The following is a 13,184-nucleotide window of genomic DNA, read 5'->3' as shown; positions in this document are numbered from 1 at the left end:
CACCTGCAGAGTGTGTGGCAGTAAAATGCTGAGATAGGTCTCTGAAAAGGACAAATTTCATCAGTCTGCTGTTCATCATCCCATTGGTAGACTGGGCCACATGCCTAATGCTATATCTGTTTTAGGTACATATCCTCAAGAGTCTATCTGTTCTGAGCTATTTTCTAGCAATCCACAAGGGGCATGGAATCATCTGGAGTGGAGCAAATACAGTGCAAGACCCAAGCCTAGATATGACTTCCCACAATCACTCCTTTTCCCTCCACCCTGACTTGATCAATCAGTTAGGAAGCCTAGATTGCATCCTGTGCCAGTGGGTGGATGGACACCAACCTGGAGGCACTGCTATATACTGATCTACTATTGTGGCCACACAACCAGGGTCATGCCCATCCTGTACCTTGTCCCTTGTAATATTGCACTTCTGGGCACAGACACTCTGTTGTGTGGACACTACACTTATTCTTATTAACACATGCATTCATTCTTAGCTCTATAAAAGGTGGGAGAGTGTGGTGACAACAGGGGAAGTACTACATCCCAGAGAAATTGATTTATGTTTAGTGGATCAGATAACACTCAGTTTGTGATTCAATTTACTTGGTAGCCCAGGGTCAGGCATTCAGTATTTACCAGGGTCTAGGAGAAAACTGAGAGCTAATTTCATGTTGATAATATTTGTTACAAGAGGACATCATTGCCATATAACAAAACTCTAAAGGCCTAGGCTGTGCATTTTCTATTGGGGCGTATCAGAAGCACCTTATAGTATCTCTGTCTGCCAAAGGCACTTTCGATAGCATTGGGTCTGCTGGTCATAAGTTCCAAGTAACAGGACAATTTGCATCACAGTGTAGATCTACTTATTTCAGACCCTTTCTTAAGTCAGGTCCATCTAAAAATCTCCAGTCTCATGAATTAATTGGTAAATGAGTTGGAGTAACACACCCAAATATCATACATATTTCTTCCAAAATTCAAGAAGCCACCAAATGTCTAACTTCTTCCTTCATGATAGGTGCAGCAACTCATATAATTTTACCATTTATACCACTTATACCATTATAACTTATATTAACTCATACCATTATACTACTTTAAAAGAAATATTTCAACCTGTCCTATACCACTGGGCCACTAGTAATTTTACCAGAGTAGCAGATCCTGAAATTTATCTCCTATTCTCTGGCATATGTATGCCTTAGTAAGGCTTGGTACATCCTACTTATCTGTTCCACATTAATATAGTGGATCAGTATGATAGACTTTAGGATATCAGGATGATCAAGGACCCTCTAAAGCATATTATGACCATAAGAGGTTTGACATAGTCCTGGAATAAGGTAATAAAAATATATTGTTGTTGGTGCCAGGTACATGCAAATTGCTTCTCTTTTCTCTTATCCAACTGAAAAAAAACAGCATTTAACAGGTTAACAGCTGCACACCATGTGCCAAAGACTGTGCTAGATTTTTTCAGCTAAGAAAACTTAGCTGAAAATGTAACTTCCTTTGGCATCACCATTTCATTCTCTAAGAGTCAGTGACTTTTGACCCAGCCAAAAAGGCAAGTTAAATGAGGATATATTAGGAATCACTAACCCTGCATGTCTCAGGCCTTTAATGCTGGTATTAATGTTTGAAATTCACCCAGAGATGTGATCTTGCTTTTGGTTTGCTTTCTTTGTGTCTGTGTGCAACAGTTTCAGATGCTTCCATTTGGCCCTTTCTATCATAAAAGCCCTACCTCCCCACAAGGAACCAATTCTTGGGATTCTGCCAGTTACTAAGCATATCTATTTATACTATACAATCTAGGACTGGGGAAATAACCACAGGATGGGTTCACATCCTCTTGGGCCTACTATTAGACTCAGACCAAAACCGCATGAGTCCTACCTTGCTTAGTGGATCATGGTGACATGTTGAGTTTCCAGGGATCAGCAAAAACTCAGAACTAGTATCTGAAAAATTCCCAGAAGGTCTGGCTATTTCCCTTTTGCAAGGCCAGTGTCAGTCTGGCAAAAGGTCACTGGCTCCCCTGGGGAAGGCCCAAGGGGAAAAAAAATCACAGTATGTTCCTGTTGTCATGCTGCCGGCATCTCTCTCAATTGAGGGACTCTACATTTGGGAACTGGTTAGGTCTGGGATCCAGGTAACAGTCTGTGAATTCCAGCTATGGTGACTTGAGCTACTTTTCTGCCCTGTAGACCCAGAAGTTTTCCTTCTATAAATGTCAAACGGCACCTTAGTAGGTGCCTATCTTTTTTATTAATTGGGACCCTATAGTCAATTAGTCATTGCTACAGATAAATGCGGTCAAAATACTTTGATTTTCATTCCGTCTCTTTAATAATTGCACCCTTCAATTGTTTCCAGTTGAACCATACCACCTGGCTTCTACAATTCTGGGATCTTATTCTCAATGAGATCAAACAACTCATTTCTACTGCAACATTCCCCACAACCATTTCTGATCTATAGAATGTAGCCACCACAGAGCTCTTTGAGGATGCTGCCACCTCTTCCCAATGCATTTATTAGTACTTTGGTGAAGGTAATGTTCTTTTGGTCCTCCTGAAGGGATGGTTTGGGAGTGGCAGAGCGTAATAGATCCATTCCAACTTACCCTTTTTCCTGAGCCTTTAGACTTCTTCCTCTATCGTATGCCAAGAAAGTTCTGACATTTTGACCTCATCAGCTGGAAGCCATCATTTAATCTAGGCTTTATTTCATTCACCTAACAGATTACTAAGACAAGTTCAGGTGTTAAAGGCAAAATACTAAATGTGAAGTTCTAAGTGAGTGCACTTATGTTAATGAATTTGGCCCTATTGAGTCATATATTCTGGACCTCTTGGTTTAAATATCCTTAGGATTCATTTTCCACATGCTCCCCAGGCTCCTGTCAGTATAAATTGGAAGTTTTTTTTTTGGAAGTTTTTCTATTTTTAATTTTTTTCTTGAAATTAAAAAAAAATGGATTGATTTTAGATTTATGGAAAAGGTACAAAGGTAGTAGAGAGTTCCTTCACTTAGCTTTCCCAGATGTTAACATCTTACAGTCATGGGACATTTATGAAACTGAGGTTTTAACATTTGTACGATACCATTAGCTCTTCTAGTTTCTTTGGATTTCATCAGTTTTTTCACGAATAATTGGCAGTTCTTTTAACTCTTTTTGTGTGTGTGCTATTACTTGCTGCAGCAGGTCATCTGCTCCATCTGGACTATGTTGGGATCCAACTTTTGTTATGGGCCTAGAATGAATAAGAAGTGGTAGGGGTGAGTCCCAGGAACATCATTATTAGGAACCCAAAACATCCAGTATCAAGTTGGAGAAAGAACACGATAGATCAAGTAAAAATTCATATTTAAAAAATGTATGAAGGGAAACACATAAGCACAAACACATATATCAAAATCCTGAGCACATATCATAGCTTGCTGGATGGGAAACACAAAGCAGGAAAAGTAAGTTCTGCGGTTAACCAATATGACAGCTCTCTGAGGTGATGTCCTTTTTGACCTTATTCTCCATGGTTTCTCTTTCTACTTTCTGAGAAAATTCTCCTTTCCTGTTATCCTCTACAGCCACATCTGAGGGTCCACTTCAAAAGAAAAGTGAAAAGAATAAACGTATTAAGGATAAAGAAAGAAAGAAAGGAATTGAAAACCACGAAATAGCTAACATGTATGAGGTATGAGCTATAAGCTGGGCACTGTTCTAAGTATTTTTCACATAATATTTCATTTAATTCTTACAGAATCCTCTGAGGTAGATATTATTGTGCCAATTTTACAGAGGTGGGAAGTAAGGCACAAAGAATTCAATACCTTGACAAAGGTTGTACAGGTAGTGAAGGCAGAACTGTAAGTAGAATCTGGGTAGCCTGGTTCTAGAGACTGCATTTTTGAGATGGGTGTAATGCTGGCCTCATAAAATGAGTTGGGAAGTATATTCTTTTCCTCTATTTTTAGAGAGACATTGATTTTTATTTTCTCCTTAAACATTTGATAGCAGTCACAGTGCATTTATCTGGACCTGGAGTTTTCTTTGTGAGAAAGTTTTTATATAATTTTAAAATTGTATGTATTTCTTTACTAGGATATTCAGATTTTCTATTTCTTCTTGAGTCAATGTTGGTAATTTTTGTCTTTCAAGTAATTTGTCCATTTTATCTAAGTTGTAAAATTTATTGGTATAAAATTATTCATACCATTCCCTTATTATCCTTCGTTTCTGGGTAATATGTAGAGATATACATGTTTCATCCCTGACATTGGTTACTTGTATCTTCTTTTGTCATTTTTCTTAATCAAACTACTGACTGATCAATTTTTTGGATCTTTTTGAAGAATCAGGTTTTGGTTTAATTAATTTTCATTTTTATGGTTTATTGATTTTTATCTTATCTTTCTTGTCTTTTTTTTGCTTATCTTGGGCTTAACTGATCTTTAAAATTTTTACTTCTTAAGATGGAAGTTTAAGTTATTGATTTGAGACATTTCTTCTTTTTCTAGAATAAATATTTAAAGTTATAAATGTCCTCTTTTTCAGCTTTATTGAAGTATAATTGACAAAATTGTAAGATGTTTATTGGTATATGTATATATTGTGAAATGATTCCCATCATTGAATTAACACATCCGTTACCAAGTTACCTTTTTTGTTGTTGTTGAGAACATGTAAATTTTACATTCTTAGCAAATTTCAGTGACACAATACAGAATTATCACTAAAATTTGTACCCTTTTACCAGTCTCTCTCTAGTCTCCCGACCCCCCTGCCCTGGAACCCACCATTCTACTCTCTGCTTCTATGAGTCTGACTTTTTTTTTAGATTCTACATAGAAGTGATACAAGACAGTATTTGTCTTTTTGTGTCTGGCTTATTTCACTTAGCTTAGTGTTCTCCAGATTTATCCATGTTGCTTCAAATGGCAGGATTTTCTTCTTTTTTAAAGCTGAATAATATTCTGGTGTGTGTGTGTGTGTGTGTGTGTGTGTGTGTGTGTGTGTATACATCTACCTATTATCTGTCTATTTAGCTAGCTATCTAGCTATCATCTACCTATCTTCTATCTACCATGTTTTCCTTATCCATTCATCTGTTGACACTTAGGTTGTTTCCAGAATAATACTGAAATGAACAGGAGAGTTGGTTGGTCAGGCCACTCAAGATGGCTGTTCTCTTGCTCTTTGTACATTCCCCAGCCTGATGAGTGCCTGCTTTACCTACATCTTACCCACAGACTGACCTTCCTACGTACTTGCCCCAGGCCCCAGCTAGTGATTGTTCTTATCAAAGGGGGGATAAGGGGTATGCCCCTCTGCTGGTGTCCCTGCTAACTAATGAGCCCACCTGATGCCAATTCCCCTATACTGGTAATCTCCCCTTTCCCCCGGGAGCGAAGACTACCACCATGTCCTGCTGCGCACAGTGGGGTGTCACTCCAGGACCTTGCTTCAGACGTGTAAGCTACTCCATCCATTAAATTGCTGACGTCTCTGTTGCTGACTCTGGGCTCTTTCTTCGGTCTTGAAGCTGTGCAAACACAGGACTTGTAGGCCTGCGGGGTGCAGCACAAGAGTACAAATATCTTTATTATTTTGAGGTATGTTCCTTCTACATCTAATTTGTTGTGAGTTTTTATCAAGATAGAATGTGGGATTTTGTCAAATCTATTGGGGTGATGATATGATTTTTATCGTTTATTTTGTTAATGTGGTATATCAAATTTATTGATTTTCATATGTTGAACCATCCATGAACCCAAGGGAAAAAAAATCTCAATCATGCTGTATGATCTTTTTAATGTATTGCTGAATTTGATGTGGTAATATTTTGCTGAAATCCTTGCATCTATATTCATCAGTGATATTGATATTGGCCTGTAATTTTATTTTCTGGTAGTGTCCATATCTGGCTTTGTTTGAGGTTAAAATGTCTTGTAAAATGATTTTGGAAATGTTCCTTTCTCTTTAACTTTTTGGAAGAGTCTGAGAAGGATTGGTGTTAATTCTTCTTAGAACACTTGGTAGAATTCACCTGTGAAGCTATCTGGTCCTGGGCTTTACTTCTTTGGGAGGTTTTTGATTACTGATTCAACCTCCTTACTAGTAATGGGTATGTTCAGATTTTCTATTTCTTCATGATTTGTCTTGGTAGGTTTTATGTTTCTAGTTGTTCACAGTAGGCTCTTAGAATTCTTTGTATTTCTGTGTTATCAGTTGTAACATCTCTTTCATTTATAATTTTATTTGAATCCTATTTCTTTTTGTCTTGGCAAGTCTAGCTGAAGGCTTGGGTATTTTGTTTATCTTTTTGAAAAAACAGATCTCAGTTTTATTGTTCTTTTCAGGCTCTGTTTCATTTATTTCTGCTCTGATATTTGTTATTTCTTTCCTTCTATGAACTTTGGGTTTAGTTTGTTCTTCTTTTTCTAGTTCTTTGAGGTGTCAAGTTAGGTTATTTAGTTGAAATCTTTCTTTTCTCATACAGTAAGCATTTATTACTATAAACTTCCCTCTTAGAACTGCTTTTGTGGCATCCCATAAGTTTTGGTATGTTGTATTACCATTTTCATTTGTCTCAAGGTCTTTCTTGATTTCTCTTTTGAATTCTTTTTTGACCCATTGGCTGTTTAGAAGTATGTTGTTTAATCTCCATATATTTGTGAATTTTCCAGTTTTATTCTTGTAAGTGTTTTCTGGTTTTATACCACTGTGGTTGGAAAAGATGCTTGATGTGACTTCAATCTTCTTAAATTTATTAAGACTTTTTTTTTGGACGAACATATGATCTATCCTGGAGCATGATCTGTGTATAAGGAGAATGTGCACTCTGCTCCTGTTGGCTGAAATTTTCTATCTATGTCTGTCAGGTCCCAGGTGTATGGCTGTGGGGTTGCTTCTGTATCATTTAAAAACTGCTTCTTTTTCTGTTATTGTCCTGTGGGACCCATGCATGCAAGCTCTGTGAGAAGGTGAAAGGTATGCCCACCAGCTCCCCAGTCTCTGTGGAAGATCATTGCCAGACCCTAGATACATGTTAAACTGGAAGCTGGACCTTCAGGCAGCAGCATGTGAAGTATGCAGTCAAGACCCCTTTCAGGGAGAGAATGGGAAATAGGCATTTTTACCTGCTCCCTCTGTGTTGAGCCCTAGAGGGATAGCTCTGGCCAGCGCTCATGCCCACGCCTGTTAAAAATTGTTTCTTTGCTTATAATCCTGTAGGACTTGTGATTACAAATCATGTTGGCTGTCAGAGCCAGGCAATTCAGGGCCCCATCCCTTAGGCAGCAGGTGGAAAAGGTGGAGCTCCGGAAGCTTTTTCCAGAGAGATCCTGGTGACCTGGTTTTATTGTTGGAGTTAGTCAGGAGAGGTGGGCATCCCTGCCCACTCCCTTTGCACTCAGCCCCAGGGGGATAGCTGTGTCAAACGTTCACGCACCCTTTAATAACTGTTTCTTTGTTTGCCTCAGTTCCAAGAATCTCATGGATGCAGGCCCCTTAGGCCCTCAAGAGCCAGGTGTCTTGGGGGTCCGTCCCTTGGGTGGGAATCTTAAAAGTTGGGGTGCTAGATCTGTGGTCCAAGCCTCTCACTTCTCAGAGAGAAACTGGAAGCTGGGGGTTCCCTCCTAACTGTGGGGTGCTGTGCTGAGTGGGGTTCGTGGCAAGAATGTGTCTCAGCTTTTCTCACCCATCTCATTGTGAGTGCATTCTCATTTGACTAATGCTCCAGAGTCACTCAGCTAGTTCCTGGATTTCTTTCAGAGGGAATTGCTCTATGTGTAGCTGTACATTTGGTGCATTAGTGCAAGGAGGGAAGTTCAGGAGACTCCTATGTCCCCATCTTGGTCCCTCTTCTGCTATCATTTTAGTGGTATCTCACTTGTGTTTTCATTCTTATTCGGTTAAAAACATTTTAAGTTTCCCTTATAATTCTTCTTTGGCCCATGGGTTATTTGAATGCAACAAGGGGCATAAACTAGTGCTTACCTCGAATAATTGTTGTGAAGAAGTAAGTGAACAATCGAAGAAGTGATGCACTTAGAAACAGTTCCCCGCACATAATGATTGCTGTGCGTAAGCTATCATTTTCACTGCCAAATTTATGTTTGAGTCTCCTCATTCTGCTTTAAGGAGAAACCTGAATTTTCTCTTACCTCTGGTACTGTAAACCCTGGGACTCATTTAAACCACTGCTTACTCTTTCATGCTCCTTTGCTACTACCAGTGTAAAATCAGAATGCTTTGAGGGCCCAGTCTTTCTTATATTGCTAACATATAATTACTCTCTAATTAACCAGACTTTTCTGTGGATAAGAGAGAACGATTATTTGTTTTGTGCAACTTCTGCTTGCTTTAGCAGCCACATGTCCTTTAAAATTCTGTGGTAGGGACAAGGAAACAAACAAAAGAATATGGGTGTGGTGTTTAAAAAAATCTTGTTACTTCTTTGATTGTCTTTTTCAATCAGAAAAGTTTATTTTGGCCATCTTGGAATATATTACTCATTGTAACCAGTTTCAAGTTATATGACTCCTTGTTTCTTGGTGAATTTATTTTATACCTATGAATTGCTTTACTAAATGCTGTTTCCAAGGGTTATTTCATTTTTACCTCCCAATATTTTAAAACATCAAACAGAACCGAATGTGCCTTTTGCCCAAATTAATATACTCACAACCAAGATTAAATAAAAATATTAAAATTTCAGTTGCATGCTAATATGCAGAGAACCTTCCTCAATGTTGAATGGAGATGCTAAATAAAAAGGGCAAGCATTCTCTATCTCTAAATGAGGAAATAGGGTTTCAGGGAAGGGAGTAGACTATGAAAGACAATGAAAGGCTCTCTGAGATTTGTGGGGGGTTTTTTGCAGTACTTGGGCCTCTCACTGTTGTGGCCTCTCCCATTGCGGAGCACAGGCTCAGTGGCCATGGCTCACGGGCCTAGCCGCTCTGCGGCATGTGGGATCTTCCCAGACTGGGGCACGAACCCGTGTCCCCTGCATCGGCAGGCGGATTCTCAACCACTGAGCCACCAGGGAAGCCCTCTCTGAGATTTTTAAACACTGAACTGCTGCTCCTATCTGGCTAGATGCAAGTGCCTGACCTGGTGATGACAACTTTGGGACTTGTCATACCTAACAACAGCCTCTCACATATTGATATAGGCTTCTATCCTGTTCTCCATTGAAAGTTTTAAATTTTTATAATAGTCAGACTTTTCAACAAAAGCTTAGTATTATATTGAACAATTCTTTTGGCATAACTGACTACAAAAATCTGATATATTACCTCTTAATAGCAGTGGGTACTTTAATGCAGTTATCACACTTATAAGAAAGTTTTATAGCATCATAATGATATCAGCAATATTCTGCAGTTAAATATAATTGTTTAATTCTGTTATCATAAATTTTGCATTTGAAGAGTTAGTCTTTATCAAGATCAATTTGTATCCCAAAGACCTAATCTACTTCTTGTAAAAAATTTTTTCTTCAATGCCTGTTCCTTTATTAATTAGCAATGTTAATTAGTTGAATAATTTTTTAATTTACAAAGCTAAGGGGCAGATTGCCACCAAGTTGATGGCAGCAAACATACTGTCACTATGCCTGTCTCCTCCTATCTCCATTATTATTGTTTTTGTTCAATTCATAAAAATGCCACTGAGCCAGCAAAGAGTGTCACCCACTATTAATTAGGTAAGATGAGTTGCCAGAGTATGCTGGGAAAGAAAAGTGTCTTTCCATTGAGCAAACCTTCACTTCATATAGAATTTTTGTTTGAAAATTTACTGTACATGATCTTTGGTCCTTCAGGATACTTGGAGGTTTTCTATACTCTTAAAGGTAAACACTAAAAGTTTTATTTGATTTCGTTTCTACTTGATCAATTTGTCAGTTGCAAAAACAAGAAAACCATAGGCTGCAGTTTGCCACATTCTCCAGGACATAACTGAGGAAAATATAATCTTTAAATACTTCATTCATTAGGACATGAAGTATGATCTAGGGACTCTTGGGGACCCCAGTATCTTTCCTGGTATCCATGAGGTCAAAACCATTTTCATAATAATAATGAGATGTTAATTGTGTTTTGTTAACTTTCATTCTGTCACAAATATACAGAGAAATTTTCTAGAGGCTATATGATGTGTCATATCACAGTACATTGACTGTAGAAACAGATATGAAAATCTAGCTGTCTTTTATAAAGCCAGACATTAAAGAGATTTATAGAATTGTAAAATACTGTCATCTTCATTAATTTTGGGGAGAAGTTTTTCATAAACATGTATTTTAATATGTAATGATTTATTTTTAAAATGAAAATTAATAAAATATTTAAAATTTCTCAGTTTATTTCTAATATGGTAAATATCAATAGACACAACAGACATAAACAAAGGCTCTTTGAAGTTACCAATTTTTAAGGGTGTAAAAGGCTCTGAGGCAAGAGTTTGCGAACCACTGATCAATCCAAGTGCCAAGAAGACTTGCTACTTTTCCCACTCTACCCTGAGAACTATGTACCTGAATATTTATCTAATATCCTTACTCATTTTAATGACTTCAACTTTGTTTTTAGTTTATGTATCCTGTGTTACCCCACCTCCCCCTCCAGCTCTAGATTCACTGTCAGATCAATTACCTTGGATCTTAAATTTTACAGGAGTTCTGAATGCTCGCAGCAACTTGATTGAAAAGCAGAATTGATTGGAGAGATATGAAGAAATAAGAGTAGGAATGGTGAGCTTCAAAGAACTAAAGTTTTATAACTGGTAATATTTCTCCTATAACCCCTACATTCATGTAACCTAGGCAATGAGACCGAACTAGAGCTAGAAACTTATCATTTATTGATGGTTTGTAGTATGTCAGACATTCTATTAGCTGCTTTTTGTCTTTTATTATTTTTAGTCCTCAGTTTCTTTGGAGGTATGCATATTTGCCTCATTTCATGGATGAGGAAACCTAGTTTGGAGAAGTGAAATGATTTATTCAAGGCAACACAGCTAAGTGGCAGAATTGGAATTCCCAACTTGATCTGATTAGCCCCCCAGGCCATGTGAGCAAGAGGTGTGTTTTTCTTCTTCTTTAGGTTTCACATTGGGGAAGGTCTGCACCATAATAGATATTTAGTAAATAATGTCTGTAGAATGGGGACATAAATTTGACCCAACTAAAGAGGTGAGTCCTGCTTAGCTGTGTTAAAATTATTTCTATTTTCTCTCAGATCATTCCAGCTCCCTGATCAGAATCAGAATTTCCAAATGTTCCCTCTGCTCATAAAAGAATTTTAATCAGAGATCCTTTAGCATGGGGAGTCACTGACCTTTCAAGGGCTGTGAAAACTAATGAATGGAAGATAGGTCAGTTTCTTCCAGAATGTAAATTAGAATTAGTCTAAGAGAAACTTAAAAATAAATTGCCACTGGGGACTGAAGAGTTATTAGAAATAAGATCAAATTCCAAGAAGGATATTTTACATAACATGAAATATATATCTTGAAATACTTCCCCATATCCCCTCCTGAAAAGAAATTCTATTCTGCTTTTATTAGTCTATCTAGAACAAATTGGTTGATTCTGTTCTACTTTAACAATCAACTTAAAATACATGAACCATTTCATATCATTAACTTTCATCTCTACTTGTTATTATAACTTGAAATCTTAAAAAGTAATGGTTATCTTTTTAGAAAGTACTTTGTGTGATTTACCTATCTGAGAGATCACAAGGAAGAGAATAAATAATTTACAAAAATCCAAACTGATATATTTTGACTGCCACCTATTTACTAATTTTATTTCTAATAGGAAAAGACATGAATTTATACTAGTCACATCAATGGTGTGATGAGGGAGCAACACCAGTGACTTTGCTAAAAAATTTAGATTTAGTGAAAGCAAAAATGATGAATATGGCCTATGATAAGTTAAAAGTAACCTAAATAATTAAGAAATAGTTTTTAAAAGTATTGTTCTCATTTAATACTAATGAAATACATATCCTTAATCAGGAATGTCTTTTCTATAGCTTTTATAATTATAAAAAATAAGACGAGTCTCCATTTTCTCTGACCCCATCTGATAATTCATTGCACATATTTTATGATGTGCATCTCATACAACCTATGTGTATGTTTATCTGGAAAATAAGGTCTTGTCCATTTTCTTCAGGAGAGAAATAGAGTTTTATAACCAGCAGTGCTGGCAGCAGCCTCAGTACCATGATCAAGAGCAGAGATCACAGGATGATGAGAAAGACCTGGGTTTGAACCCCAGCTATGCCAATTTAGCCCTGGACAAATCAGTTAACCTCTTTTATCCTTATCTGTAAAACAGTCATAATGATTATCTCACAAAATTGTTTTGAGAATTATAAAAGAGCATGTCTTTAAAAAGCCTGGTATATGATAAGCATTCACAAATGGTAACATAAAAGGAAAAAGCAAACAACCTTTTTCTTTCTACAGAAATATTCTTACAGCAGAGAAGGTATTTCATCATGCTGTTTAAGCTTAGTGGAAATATTTCTTAAGCGCCTATAACTGTCATCTAAAATTCTACATACTCTAAGTAACCTTCTATATTCTATTACTTTTTTGAAGAGGAATTAACTCAAGTGAGATAACAATTGTCTTACAGTATAAAATCATACATCTGCATTCTTGACTTTAAATGTTTCTAATAAAATATATTAGTGTATCAAAATAATAGTGCTTCATTATCTCCTCAGGGAAGTGATAAAATCAGTTTTTAGAAACTAAAAAGTGAGAAAAATTTGGTCCTAAAATTAGGTATATTAACCAAAATGCAACACCTGTGAACCTGAAACAATCAGCAGGTCATACCCATTTCTTTACTGGGAAAAGAAATTGAGTAAATTGCCTCCTGAGAGTGGATAGTCAACTATTTCATACAGAGCTTTGTCTAGAAGCATGAGTTATCTTGATGAGTATAATTTCTAGCCTGGTTTCCTTTGTGAAGATTCAGGGTAAGGCCTGAGGCCTTAGTATTACCACTTATCCCTTCTCCTTGAGTTATGATTAAAAGAGAATAATCACAGAGATTTGAGTCAAACAGGAATCAAAACATCAATATTATTACTGATAAGGGCTATGTCAGGGATAGTCTTTAATACTCAAGAATAACTGAAATACA

The sequence above is a fragment of the Kogia breviceps genome, chromosome 2, assembly GCF_026419965.1.
Source record: "Kogia breviceps isolate mKogBre1 chromosome 2, mKogBre1 haplotype 1, whole genome shotgun sequence".
NCBI classification, from domain to species: domain Eukaryota; kingdom Metazoa; phylum Chordata; class Mammalia; order Artiodactyla; family Physeteridae; genus Kogia; species Kogia breviceps.
The sequence above is the reverse complement of the archived record's forward strand: the minus strand, read 5'-3'. Positions refer to the sequence as shown.